Consider the following 13,581-nt stretch of genomic DNA (forward strand, 5'->3'; position numbering starts at 1 on the left):
GGCAGATAATGTAAAGGTCATCTGTTTCTATGGCCGACGGTTACGAGGATGTCATGTGGCCAGCCGCCTTTACTTTCTCCAACTAAAGTCAGATACACTTTATAGAGATACTAATTCCGAAATTAAAAATTCCAGCCTTCATGGAGATTTGAACCAGGGACGTCTCGGTTTATAACTTAGCCACAATGTTTAAACTAATGTTATAGGAGGTCTAGGAAAGAATTCCTTTTTTTTTTAATTCATTCAAGTATAAAGACGAGATCAAGAAAGAAACCAAAACATTTTTGCAATCAATCGATAAAAAGTTGTATAATTTATTTACAAAACAAATTCCTTAAAGTTGTATAATTTATTTACAAAACAAATTCCTATTTAATGTTCCAATAAAATTTTAGCTGCCATTGAAAAATAAAAAAAGATGGAAGAATAATTGGACAGTACGGGGTCGAATCCATGACATTCTTGTTGTCAGCGCAATGCTATATCATCGTAGCTATTAAGCTTTTCTACTATGTGCGAAATTGTAGCTGTAATGGGTACCTGACATTAGTTAAAGAATAGTAAAGACGCTTGGTCGTTGTACTGGCCACATGACCGTTAACCGTGAGCCACAGAAATAGATGACCTCTACATCATTTGAAAAGGCTTAGCTCTTTTTACTTCACTCTCAAAGAACTGAGTCTTAAATTAAAGGGAAAAAATCTATTTACGATAAGCAAATACAAATCAAAGCCTCAGAGTTTTTTTGCTTTAAAGAATGCATTATGTTTCAAAGGACCGTAGACGACAAAGAATGGCAAGTCTACATACTCAATGTAATAAGATAAAACAGAGCAACAACTCACGCTGTTAGTAAATCCTCGACATTGTAACACCATGCGGCTTCTTAAGTTTTGTTTTCTGTTACTTATTAAAAATAATCAAAAGAAAACCGCTGGGGTGTTGTGTGTTCTGTATAATATATCCAACTGAATATTTCTCATAATCCTATCTGGTCGTCTTTGAGAATATCACTTTATCCATAGACAAATTGATAGTTCGAATCACAGACCCAACATTTGAATGAAACTCATTAGATCTATTAGGGTTTCATAATCACCTGCATTTTGGACTACTATTCTATTTTTAGAATAAAAAAAAATGGCTTCATAAAAAGATATTTTATAAGAAAATCACTTTTAGTTCCTGAATGTTTGGATGATAAACTTTATGTCCGTGCTTAACCATTACAATCTGTTCTATTGGTTTCTCTCTCTCTCTCTCTCTCTATATATATATATATCTATCTCCCTCTCGCTCTCTTTTACGAGTGTTGTCCTTTTAATGATCCAATTACCATTTGATTTCTTTTCTAGATTCCAGTCCCACCCCCACCCTTCTCTTTAAATAACATTAAAAGCATGAATATAAGAATCGGCCGTGCGTCTTTATGAAACCAGGCCACGAGAGCTAGACAAGGAAGAGAGGTGACATAGTTGTTTCAAGTTTGTGATTTCAATCTAACGGAGAATTGAGTTGTTTCTGATGTTATGTTCGTTAAGAGAACACAAACACAGTTTTAACCATTGAGTCACACTAGTTGTACTCGTTGAAACACACATTCATAAAATAAACTCGATTTCACACAAATAGTTGTTTTATAATAGACTGGATATTGCACAAATAATTGTCATATAACGGACTCGATTTCACACAAATAGTTGTCATATAACGGACTCGATTTCACACAAATAATTGTCATCCGCTTTCCTTTCCTTTACTGATGTCTGGTCCCATTGGAGTTGGGTGGATTAAAATCCCGAAATTAAAAACCCCAGTCTCTCTGAGATTTGAACCCCTCGGTTCGGAAGCCAAGCACTTTACCATTCCACCACCACGACACGGACATTTAGACAACAATCCTCATTTCTTAAGGAGCATATGGAAAGTACATATTAATGTTTACTTTTTCTCATTACTCTTTCTCATTTAGAGAGATCAAATATGAATACTAAATAAATCAACTTGTAGTGAACTCTTTCAGAAATTAGTAGCAAAAAATTCGTATGTGAGTTTTTATTTTTTGTTGTTCAGAAAATGAGAAGAAATGATTACCAAGAAACTTATGATCAATTTCTACTTTCATTTTCTGAAAAATAAAAACTCACACACGATCCTTCAACAAAAATACTCAGTTCCTAAGCACAATTCACTTGCTATGGATTCATGCTTCTGTTCACTACAAGGCTATGCGGGTAATAGTGCACTCGACCAAACCTATCCAAGCCACTCTTAGACATTTTAAATCAAAGAGACAGGGTAATGCAAGCTGACTTTACGAAAACAAAGAAATATTTATCTTCCACAATTAAATTTTTTCAAAATGAGTTTCTTCATATTTCTGATTTTGTTTTCGTTTTTCTCATTCTTTCTATTTGTTTGTCTTATATGCCTGAGTTTCTCATTCTTTCTATTTGTTTGTCTTATAAGCCTGAGTTTCTCATCCTTTCTATTTGTTTGTCTTATAAGCCTGAGTTTCTCATCCTTTCTATTTGTTTGTCTTATAAGCCTGAGTTTCTCATCCTTTCTATATCTTTGTCTTATAAGCCTGAGTTTCTGGAAATTACCAGAACACTTAAGTAAAACTGTGACATGTTATTTTAATGAAACTCTGTACGACCCTAAAGAAACGACAGACATGGGCCTACCATCAAATGCATTACTCTATGACACAATGGAAATAAGGTAAACATTTCCTTGACAGTCTCCTACTGCCGAAGTGTTTCTCTCCCTGCCTAAGCTCGGGTGTCTCAGAAAATAGCAAAAGCTATTTGCCGTTTATATAGGCAAATATAAATAGCACTGCGGTCCAGCCCTCCCCTCTCTTTCTTTCTTTTTGCTTCTCCCCCCCCCCTCAACAAACAGCCACCCTCCTTCCAACCCACTTCGTTTCATGTAGCACTGTCCAACGTTGTTAATCTGAATGTCGAGACACATGGTAAGGCCTATTGGTAAATTCTAATCATTTCAATAAATAAACGAACACACACACACGCCCAATAGACTTTTGTTCCTAGCGTTAACAGAGCGTCTCAAAAAAGGAAACGCTGGATTGCGAAGAGTTTTGATTGTAACCGTTTTGTTTTCTGCAGTCGAAATGTGAACATTGTTTTTGGAGGTAGAATATTAATCTCTACATTTGATTTGCTTGAAGCTGAGAAACTCCCTTCAGCTTGTGCATGTATCTTCGACAAAAAAAAAATAGATGGTGCTTTGCATTTGTGCAATTTGAGAGTCCCCGTTAGTACGCACAAAATTGATGCCAAAGGCAAGGTTAGGAATTGAATGCACCAACAGTTTTGAAAGAGTTAATTGTAATATATTTTTTTTAAAAACATATTTGAACTTGAATCACTTACAAATACAGCTATTCCAATGGGAAAAGAAAAAAATAAATCTGTTAAAAAGGGCAATAACCACTAGGGCAAATGATTTTCGACGAGCGTACCAGATTCAATAAGATTGTTAACTGGAGAATTACCTTCTGCCTTGAACTACAATGTGTGGATTTTCTTGTTCATTTTCCTGGGGTTAACGCTTCACATTTTTACAGTTCATGAGGAATTCAACTTAATTTAACTCTATCCCCCCTTCCCCTCGATTGTCTTCACTCGTTCACTACGGTAGTTCTGGATTCCGAACTCCTCTATTCCAACGCCACTTGATATTCAAAGTCATAGACATCTTCTTGTGTTTCGCAAACGGTGAAGCCATTCAATTTGGTGTATGTGTAAGACCAGTCATTGTTTTCATTCACTAGTGTTTTTTTTTCTTGAGCTTTTCACGTTGTGTCCTTGTAGGACAAGTATCTAGTGTCCTTAAGTATTTTGATGAGATTAACGACACATTACGACATAGTCTTTCTATCTGAATTATTTTTGTTTCCCATTTCTTACACTCTCTCCTCCTGGGTGATGGGAAGGTGGAAGAAAAAAGTGGATCAAAACCTGGCAGTCTGGTGAATACGAAACTAATGGAAAAGTATGTAGAGCGGAGCTAAAATAGCGTGAATGGCGTGAGTTCGATTTCCTGATTGGCCAGTTCTTTTTCAACAATACGATCCTATAAGATTTTATTGGAGTAGGAATTAATTTTAAATTTTAAATTACTTGTTTGAAGTTTATCATGATCCAAAATCTACTTTTCAAATGTGAAGATGTCTCTTGAGTAGCTCCCTAAGGCAGTTCCTCTAAATGTGTTTAACCTTTAACCCAAACTCTGACGTTAGAGAGCGAAGACGAACAGACAACACCGAAGTACGCTTAAGTCAAATCGTTGTGTCTGTAACGTTGGCTGTCTGACTGAATGACATGGCTACCTTAAGTGACCTGAGTTCGAATCCCAATGTAGACTAACATTTGACTCAAGCTAGGGCGTGTTTGCTGAGCTCCTAAAGGGAGCAGGAAAACCTTTTTCCAAGTACTCGCCTTGCCCCCATGAAACGATGTAGAAACATGAAATGCTCACTGTACAGAAACAATAACAACAATAAGAATAGGCTGTAGCCTTTTTTATTTGTTTGCATCCTGTGCCATGGAAAGTTTTGCGAGATGTTCATCTCCTGCTCCGCACTGCCATACAGAGTGTTGGTCATGCTGGATTGTTGTCGTAATACTGTCTGTAAGTGTAAAAAAAAATGGACACATTCTAAATGAAAATTGGACGGTTTCATAAGGATGGGGGAGGCCCGAGGGGCATGTATGGGTTTATTTAATCTATTTAGAGGGGAGTTACAGGCTGTACATCCTGTTATGAGTTGAAAGAGTATAGTGTGGGAAAATGTTATTGTTTAGTTTATTGGGCGTTTACATTTGTGTGTACTAATGCCCTGATATAAATCGTGTTAAGAGACGTAGAATTTATCTGGAAATAAAAATATATATATAAAAAAACTAGATTACCTTGTTGACCATTGCGAGTTTAGTATTAAAATCGTGCCGAAAAAGGATACATACATAAAATAAAACGGAAGCAGAATCAAAGTTTTTCTTTTAAAAACTCAACTATATGAGTTGGACCTCTATTTATTTATGTGTCTACATATCTTAGACATTTATCTATAAGGACTCTCTTCTTTCTTTCACTCATGCTTTCTCTCTCTCTACTTCTCCCACTCCTCATGTCTCCCTATCTCTCTACTTCTCCCACTCCTCCTGTCTCCCTATCTCTCTACTTCTCCCACTCCTCCTGTCTCCCTATCTCTCTACTTCTCCCACTCCTATGTCTCCCTATCTCTCTACTTCTCCCACTCCTTCTGTCTCCCTATCTCTCTACTTCTCCCACTCCTATGTCTCCCTATCTCTCTACTTCTCCCACTCCTCCTGTCTCCCTATCTCTCTCTACTTCTCACACTCTTGCTGTCTTTCTCACTCTCTCTCACACTCCGTCTCTCTTACTCTAAATTTAAACAAAAAGTATCCTATGATACGATATCCTAGTTAACTGTCAGCCATAGTTACTTATGACCTATTCATATTCTTCCCCATTGATCGCAAGCTCTGAAAGGGAAACTATTCTGTTGTACATTTTCCTGAAAATGCGCCACTACTTTGTGCGTGCTCAAAGGTAACATTGGTTCTTTTAAAGGAAGTCATGGTCGGCAATGACAGTCACGCTTCACTCCTAGTCACGTGAATACTTTTCTTATCAAACTGATCATTATCAAAGACTACTTTTACTTTTTTTTTAAATTACTAATGTACTTTCTCTTGCTGACATAGTCCCTAACTTGTCAATCCTTTTTATAATCTTTTCTTCCTGGGGCGTCGTCTCATTGCGGTTTGTTTCTTTGTCAGGAAGTCTCTGATAACATTCTGATAACACAATTATCACATTGTTACGACCAGTCACTCGCTCGTCTAATAAACAAAAAGGGTTTCCAAGCCTGTGGTACGCGTGTCCTTTGTGGTTCTCGTTCCTTTTCATAGTGGGCATAAGAATCAGATCATTTTCTTAATAGGCTCTGAGAAACAGAACTTTTTCAAGTCCTTTCATACTGGGCTTTAAGAAATAGGTCCATTTCCATATGGGCACTGAGAAACGGAGCCGGTCTTAGGCCACTGCAACCTATGCGGTCGCAGTGGGCCCCGCGCTTTCATAGGCCCCGCTCTAATTCTAGGTGTCATTATTAAATTGCAGAGTATATACGAAAAAGTCATGGAAATCTCCTGAAAATAATCAAAATTGTCATTTGTGTGTCATTCATTGCGGAAAACGCCAATCTTAAGCGCGATAAAAGAAAAAAGGCATTCATCCTTATTCCCACCCAGACTAGGCCCCGCGCAATCAGTTTCGCGTAGGGCCCCGCAATTGTTAGGACCGGCCCTGCTGAGAAACATGTCCTTTTCTTAATGGTCAATGAGAAACATGTCCTTTTCTTAATGGTCAATGAGAAACATGTCCTTTTCTCAATAGACACCGACAAACAGGTCTTTTTTCTTTATGAGCACTTAGAAACAGTTCCTTTTATAATGAGTACTGAGAAACATGTACTTTTTATAATGGACACTGAGATACAGGTTGATCACAAGCCAGCATAACTGCACTTAAAAGTACACTTTTGTAAGCTGTAATCTACCTGGACTACACAATCATATATATACACATACACACATTCAAAGAAGATCATTAGAGTCGCGCCTACGTTTTAGAAGTAACGCTTTCATCTGTGAATACAGTATGGACTAGATCTACTTGAAATAGTCCACCAAACATTCTTAAAATAGTCAAACTATTGTTTTGTTTCATATGCTAGTGGACATTTTCAAGATCAAGTAAACAATGCAAAGGACGCTAAATTGAACTGCCCTGTTGCCAACTCAATAAAAAGAATTGAGCCTTAAATTTTAACGCTATCTCAATGCCTGACAGTTGATCTTCGTATAATCCTTCTTTATTACCGCTAGTTAGTGGCCTTTTTAGTGTTTTTTTTTAATACGTTGTGAGTCATCGAGTGAAAGTCTAATGCTTCCTTCTAGTGAAATTATTTTGTTACAAATGGAAGAGCTTAGAAGTTTTGATTCTGCAGCGCTAAAAATAACAGAAATAGTATCATATACATTTAAATTCAACCTAGCTTTTCAAAGAATCCTGTAGTCTCTACACCGGAGACACCAACAAGTGAACTATTTATAGGTTTTTATCCAAAACTTTATTTTGTGTTTCCTCTTTTAATAAGTTAATTTTAAAATAAACGAAATAATTATTCTTGCTTGCTCTAACAACGTGCGGTCTATATATTGCGTATGTGTCTATAATTAGCTGCAAAAAAAAAAAAAAAATCAAATCGTAACGATATTATAATCTGTTATTTCAGCAATTATGCCACAAGGACAACTGCTACAAGACTTTCTTTTTGGTGATCTTATATAAGGGAGAAGAGCGGTAAGTCGCCCACATTCAATATATACTGATGTTTGCAAACGCGACATGATAAAACCTATTGTACAATTTGTGCACAGCCATCAGGAGGCCTAATTCTGATCTGATTTTTTAAATGTGATAATATTATCATTGAAGCAAGAGAACTAGCTTGTGCTATATAGGCTAATACAGAATTTTCACGGAAATAAAAAAAAAAAGAAAACATGTTTGATTTCAAGCATTATGATGAACGAAAATCAGGCCTAGTATACCTCTACCAGCTCTAAGTCTTATTGATTAGAGCGCATTGCTTAATATGGGATTTGGGCAGTATTCTGGAAGGAGTTTTCTCGCTAATGACGGTAAAGTAAATGCCATGGTAATTAGAGCACTCGGACGTGTCGCCTTTTTTTTTTTGTACAGGGATGTGGTGGTGTCGTCCTAACGTAAAGTGAAGAGGTCTGTTTGACTTTTCGTGAGAGAGGTACACCTATTTTAAGGACTTCTGCTGGAAGAGCATCAGAGCCAGAAGCTTGATGTCTTTTTTGAGTTTTCCCATTGCCGCCTCAATTGATGGGAAGTCATATCTTTGATTTAACTGTTACCTGCAGAGTTTCAGAAAGGAGACGTCTCAGAGACAATCATTTCGCCTTTAAAAAGTAAATTATCGTGCTCTGTCTTCCGGTTAACATTAACCTGTCATGACGAGACCGGCGGCGTTTCTCAGAGGAGTCATAGTCCGGTATGTTGGGTCGTAGGCAGAAAGAAGCGACTCAAAGATAGTGCAATAGTCTACAGTGTCAGCTTTTCTCTGTGTCTTTTCTGAAAGCTTCAGTCACCATAGACGACCATCTGGCTAATACTAAAGAGCTTTTGGTCGTCTCCAAATGAGAGTATTGTGGAATGGGGTTCTACACCTACCAATGTATACAAGCAGTGGTTTTACACTTTTGTATGCGTCTGAGGACTAGTGTTCTATGTGAGGCGTCAAAGGCTCCACGAACGCTTCCATCAAATGTGCCTTCGCTCCATAATGTGAATACACAGGAATGACTACATTACAAATTACCTTTTTTTTTTGCTGGAGGCAACTGAATAGCTATTTGATATATATGTTGAGGTATGCAATAACTTATTGAAACATTGAAGAGCATAGAAATGTATTTGAAACTTGAAATGGGTTCCGTTGAAATACTGGAATATATTTGTAGAAATACATTTTCCTCAACTTGTTCACATGTAGTAATTTTATTGCAAATTTTTTAAAACTCTTTCAGTGTCAATGGTTAGAAGCAACGGTCATTTTCAAAATAAAACTACTTTAAGTTACCCAAGAATAACAATGTCACAAGATTGACAATCAGCGCTAGCACTGACGGCATGGAAGAAATGTAAATTCGTGGTTTTACTTTAAGTATGAAATATTTTGTTGTTGGTAAGAATCTACAGTGAAAATTTGTTGTTGTTTTTTTTAGTAAACATTTCTAGTGTGAAAACTTATGTTTAGACTACTCCAATGATTAGCGATAAGTGTCCATCTGCTAACACATGCACCATTACATACCGCATTTATATCCAATAAAAAAAACTGCGAAATACATATAGGGTGGGGCGGCACATGCCTCGCGCTGGAAAACTGAATCACTGGATAGATCCAGCTGCAGAGCAAGCATCAAGGAAGGCTCATGGATTGCTGATGGCATACACACCAGAAGTAGATAGAAGGGTGAAAGTACAACGGAGCCTGGTGATTACATATGCCAACCAGTGGCCGCAGATGTGTATCAAGGAGTGGCTTCTTTAGTCACATGAGAAGTCGCAAAGAGAAAATATTGTCTCTTAAAACTTAAAAGATAGAAAGAAAGAGAGCCCCGCCTGCCCTACACCAAATCCGGCCCTGGGTGTGAGGATGACATCAAATATATTTTTTAAGACCCTGAACAGTCCAGTTCAACAAATCGATGTGAATGGCCATCTCCTTAATGTTGTTGACCACTTGACCTATCTAGGCAGCATAACGATGCGTCACAGTCCAGAGAAATAGCCGTCTCGCAAAGGCCAATGGCACTTTTTGGACCTCAGACTGAGAGTATGGCGGAAAAGGTCTTCACCTAGCAACAAAAATCAAATTTTTATAATGTATTGGTTCTCACTACACTCTTGTTTGACTGTGAGACCTTGGTGCTCTAACGAAGGTATTTAAAGGCACCTCGAACGCTTCCAATCAACGGTGCCTTCGCCTCTTGATTGGCATACGTTGACTAGACCACATTACAAACAACTATATTCTGCTGAAGGCTGGAGTGGACAATATAAAAGCACTAATTACCATTCGACACCTGTGCTGGGTTGGACACTTATCCCGCATGGGAGACGACCACACGCCAAAGGCGATCTTTTCTGGCGAGCTTAGAGGAGGACGGCGTAGCAGTGGTGCTGCCCGTTATCGCTAAAAAGATCAACTGGGGCGCCCTTTGCCCTCACTGGCATAGAGGAAAGTAGCTGGCAGCAGATGGCCTCTGAGAGAGATAGTTGGACAGCTCTCTCAAAGGCTGCGGGATAAACATTTGAGACTCAAAGAAAAGCCATTATTGAAGACAAGCGCAGAGGACGGAAAGAAAACTTAAATAGAACGCCAGCGGACAATGGCTTAGTCGGCACAAAATGCGGGAAAATATGCAGGTCGTAACCAGGTTTGCGTAGTCATGTGATACATTGCACTCATCCTTAATCTTCGAAATCGAAGATGTTGCCATTATTATTATCATCATAACTATAACAACTATAACAATAGAGCTATTGTACTTTGCGTCACAGAATAAACATGTTAAACTTTTGAATGGAACCACTGAAGCTCTCAGTGGCCCCAAAGTAAACATAATGCTAGAACTGTATGCTTTTGTTTATACAAGGTCTTACGAAGACATGCAGGACAGGTGAACAAATACGTTCACACCCAATCAGGATGTAGAGAATAGCTAGTATTACGTACAATCATGACTTTTCTCCCTTTAGGAAATGAGCTCATGATATGTTCAATAACTTTAAATCTGAGATTAACGTTTGTAATTTTTTTTTTTACAAAGCTTATATTAACTTGCCCCGCCTGTCTATGTGGTACAAATTGTGCACACTTTATTTCTTCGACATCCTTTTCTCGGATCAAGCTGAAATTTTGTACAATTATTTATAATCGATGACTACTTGGATCAATAAAAAACAAATAACTAATTAGTAAATAATTAATTGTAATTAATAAGATTCATATTATTTAAAGAAAAAGTGAATTAAACCTTGCAGCATTGAGAGACAATGCGGTGATTTAGCAGTTCTTCCTCTTAGATAAGCTTTGCCTTTTTTTAAAAGTTGATTTTTTTTTTATTTTGTTTCATCTTATCTTTAAGAATACCTGTGTAACGCAATGAGGAGATACAAATTGAACTTGTTTATTTTTAAAACAGCACAACAACATGAACAAAAACCAAACGCTGAATCACCACAACGGGGGCACTGAAGCGTGCTGCCTAATGTGTGATGCGTATGATTGGAAATAGACTGTGGAGACATATTCACGGTCCCAGCAGACCACGACACTTTGTTTATGTATGAATGGCTCTAAGCTTGGCCGAATCCATTTTGTCATTGTTCTTGTTGACTTCAACTATATTTTAAATTTTTACTTAAAAATTAAAATGTGTTCCATATATAATCTGTAGAGTATATAACCTGTAGAGTCTATAACCTGTAGAGTATATAACCTGTAGAGTCTATAACCTGTAGAGTATATAACTTGTAGAGTATATTACGTAGTATAAATAAACATTTGAGTATATAAGCTGTGGAGTATATAACCTGTATTGTATATAACCTGTAGGGCATATGACCAGTAGAGAATATAACCTGTATTGAATATAACCTGTAGGGCATATGACCAGTAGAGAATATAACCTGTATTGTATATAACCTGTAGAATGATATATACTAATAATTTAAAAAATGTGAAGGGTACATTCACCATGTATGACATAGATCTAAATCAAATCCACTAGCTAGATCTGTAATACCCAAAATAAGTCTGGTCTGGTCTTATCCAGCTAGATAAAAATATAACTAAAATATAGGCACAGTTCTAACCAATGAAATATCCAATATAAATGAATAGCCAATAGATCAAATCTTAGTTGTACTAAATGATGAAAGTATATCTTTCAACTCTAGAAACTCACGCCCAACTGTCCTGGACAGGAAACAAAGTCCATACTGTTTAATTAAGAGTTGCATTCAATTCAAAAGAACATATCTCAAAGAAAAGAAAACAAATTATCTTCAAGTAAACAACCTGAATTGCCCCCCCCCCCCCTTCTCCTGAGAGGAGACAGAGACTGACCAAAACTCAGTTATGAATATTCTCCCCCTCCTCTAATTTTGCCTGTTTCGGGATAACGTGCATAGTATATAACCTGGCCTGTAGATTATATAACTTGTATATAGCACGTAGTATATATATATATATATATATATATATATATATATATATATATATATATATATATATATATATATATATATATATGTATATAAACGCTTCAGGGACAACCTCAAAGCTTCTCTGGAAGCCTTCAGCATTGACCCCAGCCACCTGGGAGACAGAAGCACATGACAGAGCATCATGGCGTCGCGCTGTGAGAACTGGCGAAAAAATAGCAGAGGACAAGAGAACCGCGCTGGCAGAAGAAAAGCGTCAGAGAAAAAAAAAAAGCAAGGCCAATGACACTAGCTCCAGAGTAATTACCTGCCCAGTGTGCAGCCGAACATTACGGGCTCACATAGGTCTCACCAGCCACTCGAGGAGGCACAGAACCGCAGTGCAAAGCCCTCAGCTCCCATGGATTACAAGAGTGGTCATCATTGAACCACGATGGACGAACTATATATGTAACCTGTAGTGTATATAGCTTGTAGAGTATATAACCTGTAGAGTATATAACCTGTAGTCACTGGCGGATCCAGGGGGGGGGGGGGGGGGCGGAACAATTTTATTATAGAATTCACAAAATTTGTATACGAATTTATTACTTATGTTAATAATATATACTAATTATTTATATTTCAACCTATGTTTAAATTATTTCGCACCCCCCCCCCCTCTAGTATGTTGGCCGATTTGGTGGCGTCGGGAGTGGGCGATGGTATCAATCCCGCCCCCCCATACACTTTCGATTGGGGGGGGCGGTCCAATTTATTTGTAGAAATCACAGCATGCTAACAGAATCTATTAAATATCTATATGATTATAACTTGTTATTGATATTTTAACCGATCTTTATATATTGTCGTATTTTCGTTCCCCTTTTAGCCGATTGGGTGTGGGTGTGGGGGGGGGGGGCGAATACATCTACTGCCTTTCCAACCTAAACCCTGTGAGTGGGGGGGGGGGGGGGCGGTCCGTTTTTATGGAGAAATCATAGTTTGTGAACAAAATTAGTTGAATTAATATATACATTTTATATTTGTCGCTCCCCTTCTGGTATCTTAGCCGATTCGGTGGGGTTGGGGAGAGGGCAATTGCATGTACTGCCCTCCCCACTGTAGCCCTCTGAGTGGGGGGGGGGGGGCGTGTCTATTTTTATGGAGAATCATAGTTTGTGAACAAAATTAGTTGAATGTCAATATAATATAAACTACTTATTGATATGTGACCCATTGTATATTATGTCGTACCACACTCTAATCTCAAATTGTATCATTAGTAAATTTAAATGAAAAAGGGTTGTACCAGGTGGGAGGGGTGATACATGCAATTGCATTTCCCCCATCGGACAAATCAATACTTTTTCTTTTTGTATTATAGTTATGAAATTACAAAATGTAAAAAATCTGTCACTAATATAATTTATATATACTATAAATCAAATTCTTATATCGAGTCGCCCCACACATATTCTTTAAAGCCAAATGCAAACTTTAGCAGAAATTATGAAAGGAGCGAGTATTAATGTTTTCACTCTACCGCCCCTCCCATTTCCAAACAGAGTTTATGTAATTTCACATGAATTTATCATAATTATTTTATGAAGGACTTTGCATTGGAAATGTTAGAATTCAAACGAAATTTCTCAGTATAAGAATCATGATTGAGATGAGTTCTAAACCCACATAGTCTTTTCATAGTCGCCCTTT

General features: G+C 37.4%; 1 long non-coding RNA gene across 2 annotated transcripts in view; it reads left to right on the forward strand.

Moving 5' to 3' along the window:
- Nucleotides 1-6,909: 6,909 nt before the first annotated feature.
- Nucleotides 6,910-13,581, forward strand: part of LOC129923398 (uncharacterized) — a 39,621-nt gene continuing 32,949 nt past the window's right edge. Inside the window, exons 1-3 of one of the 2 annotated variants that reach the window (XR_008775356.1) lie at nt 6,910-7,173; nt 7,355-7,422; nt 10,863-11,121. This is a non-coding gene — a long non-coding RNA (uncharacterized LOC129923398). Of the gene's footprint in view, nt 7,174-7,354; nt 7,423-10,862; nt 11,122-13,581 lie in introns of those variants that run through there. The other variant, XR_008775357.1, reaches the window with a different exon arrangement.

The sequence above is a fragment of the Biomphalaria glabrata genome, chromosome 16 (assembly GCF_947242115.1).
Source record: "Biomphalaria glabrata chromosome 16, xgBioGlab47.1, whole genome shotgun sequence".
Lineage (NCBI taxonomy): Eukaryota > Metazoa > Mollusca > Gastropoda > Planorbidae > Biomphalaria > Biomphalaria glabrata.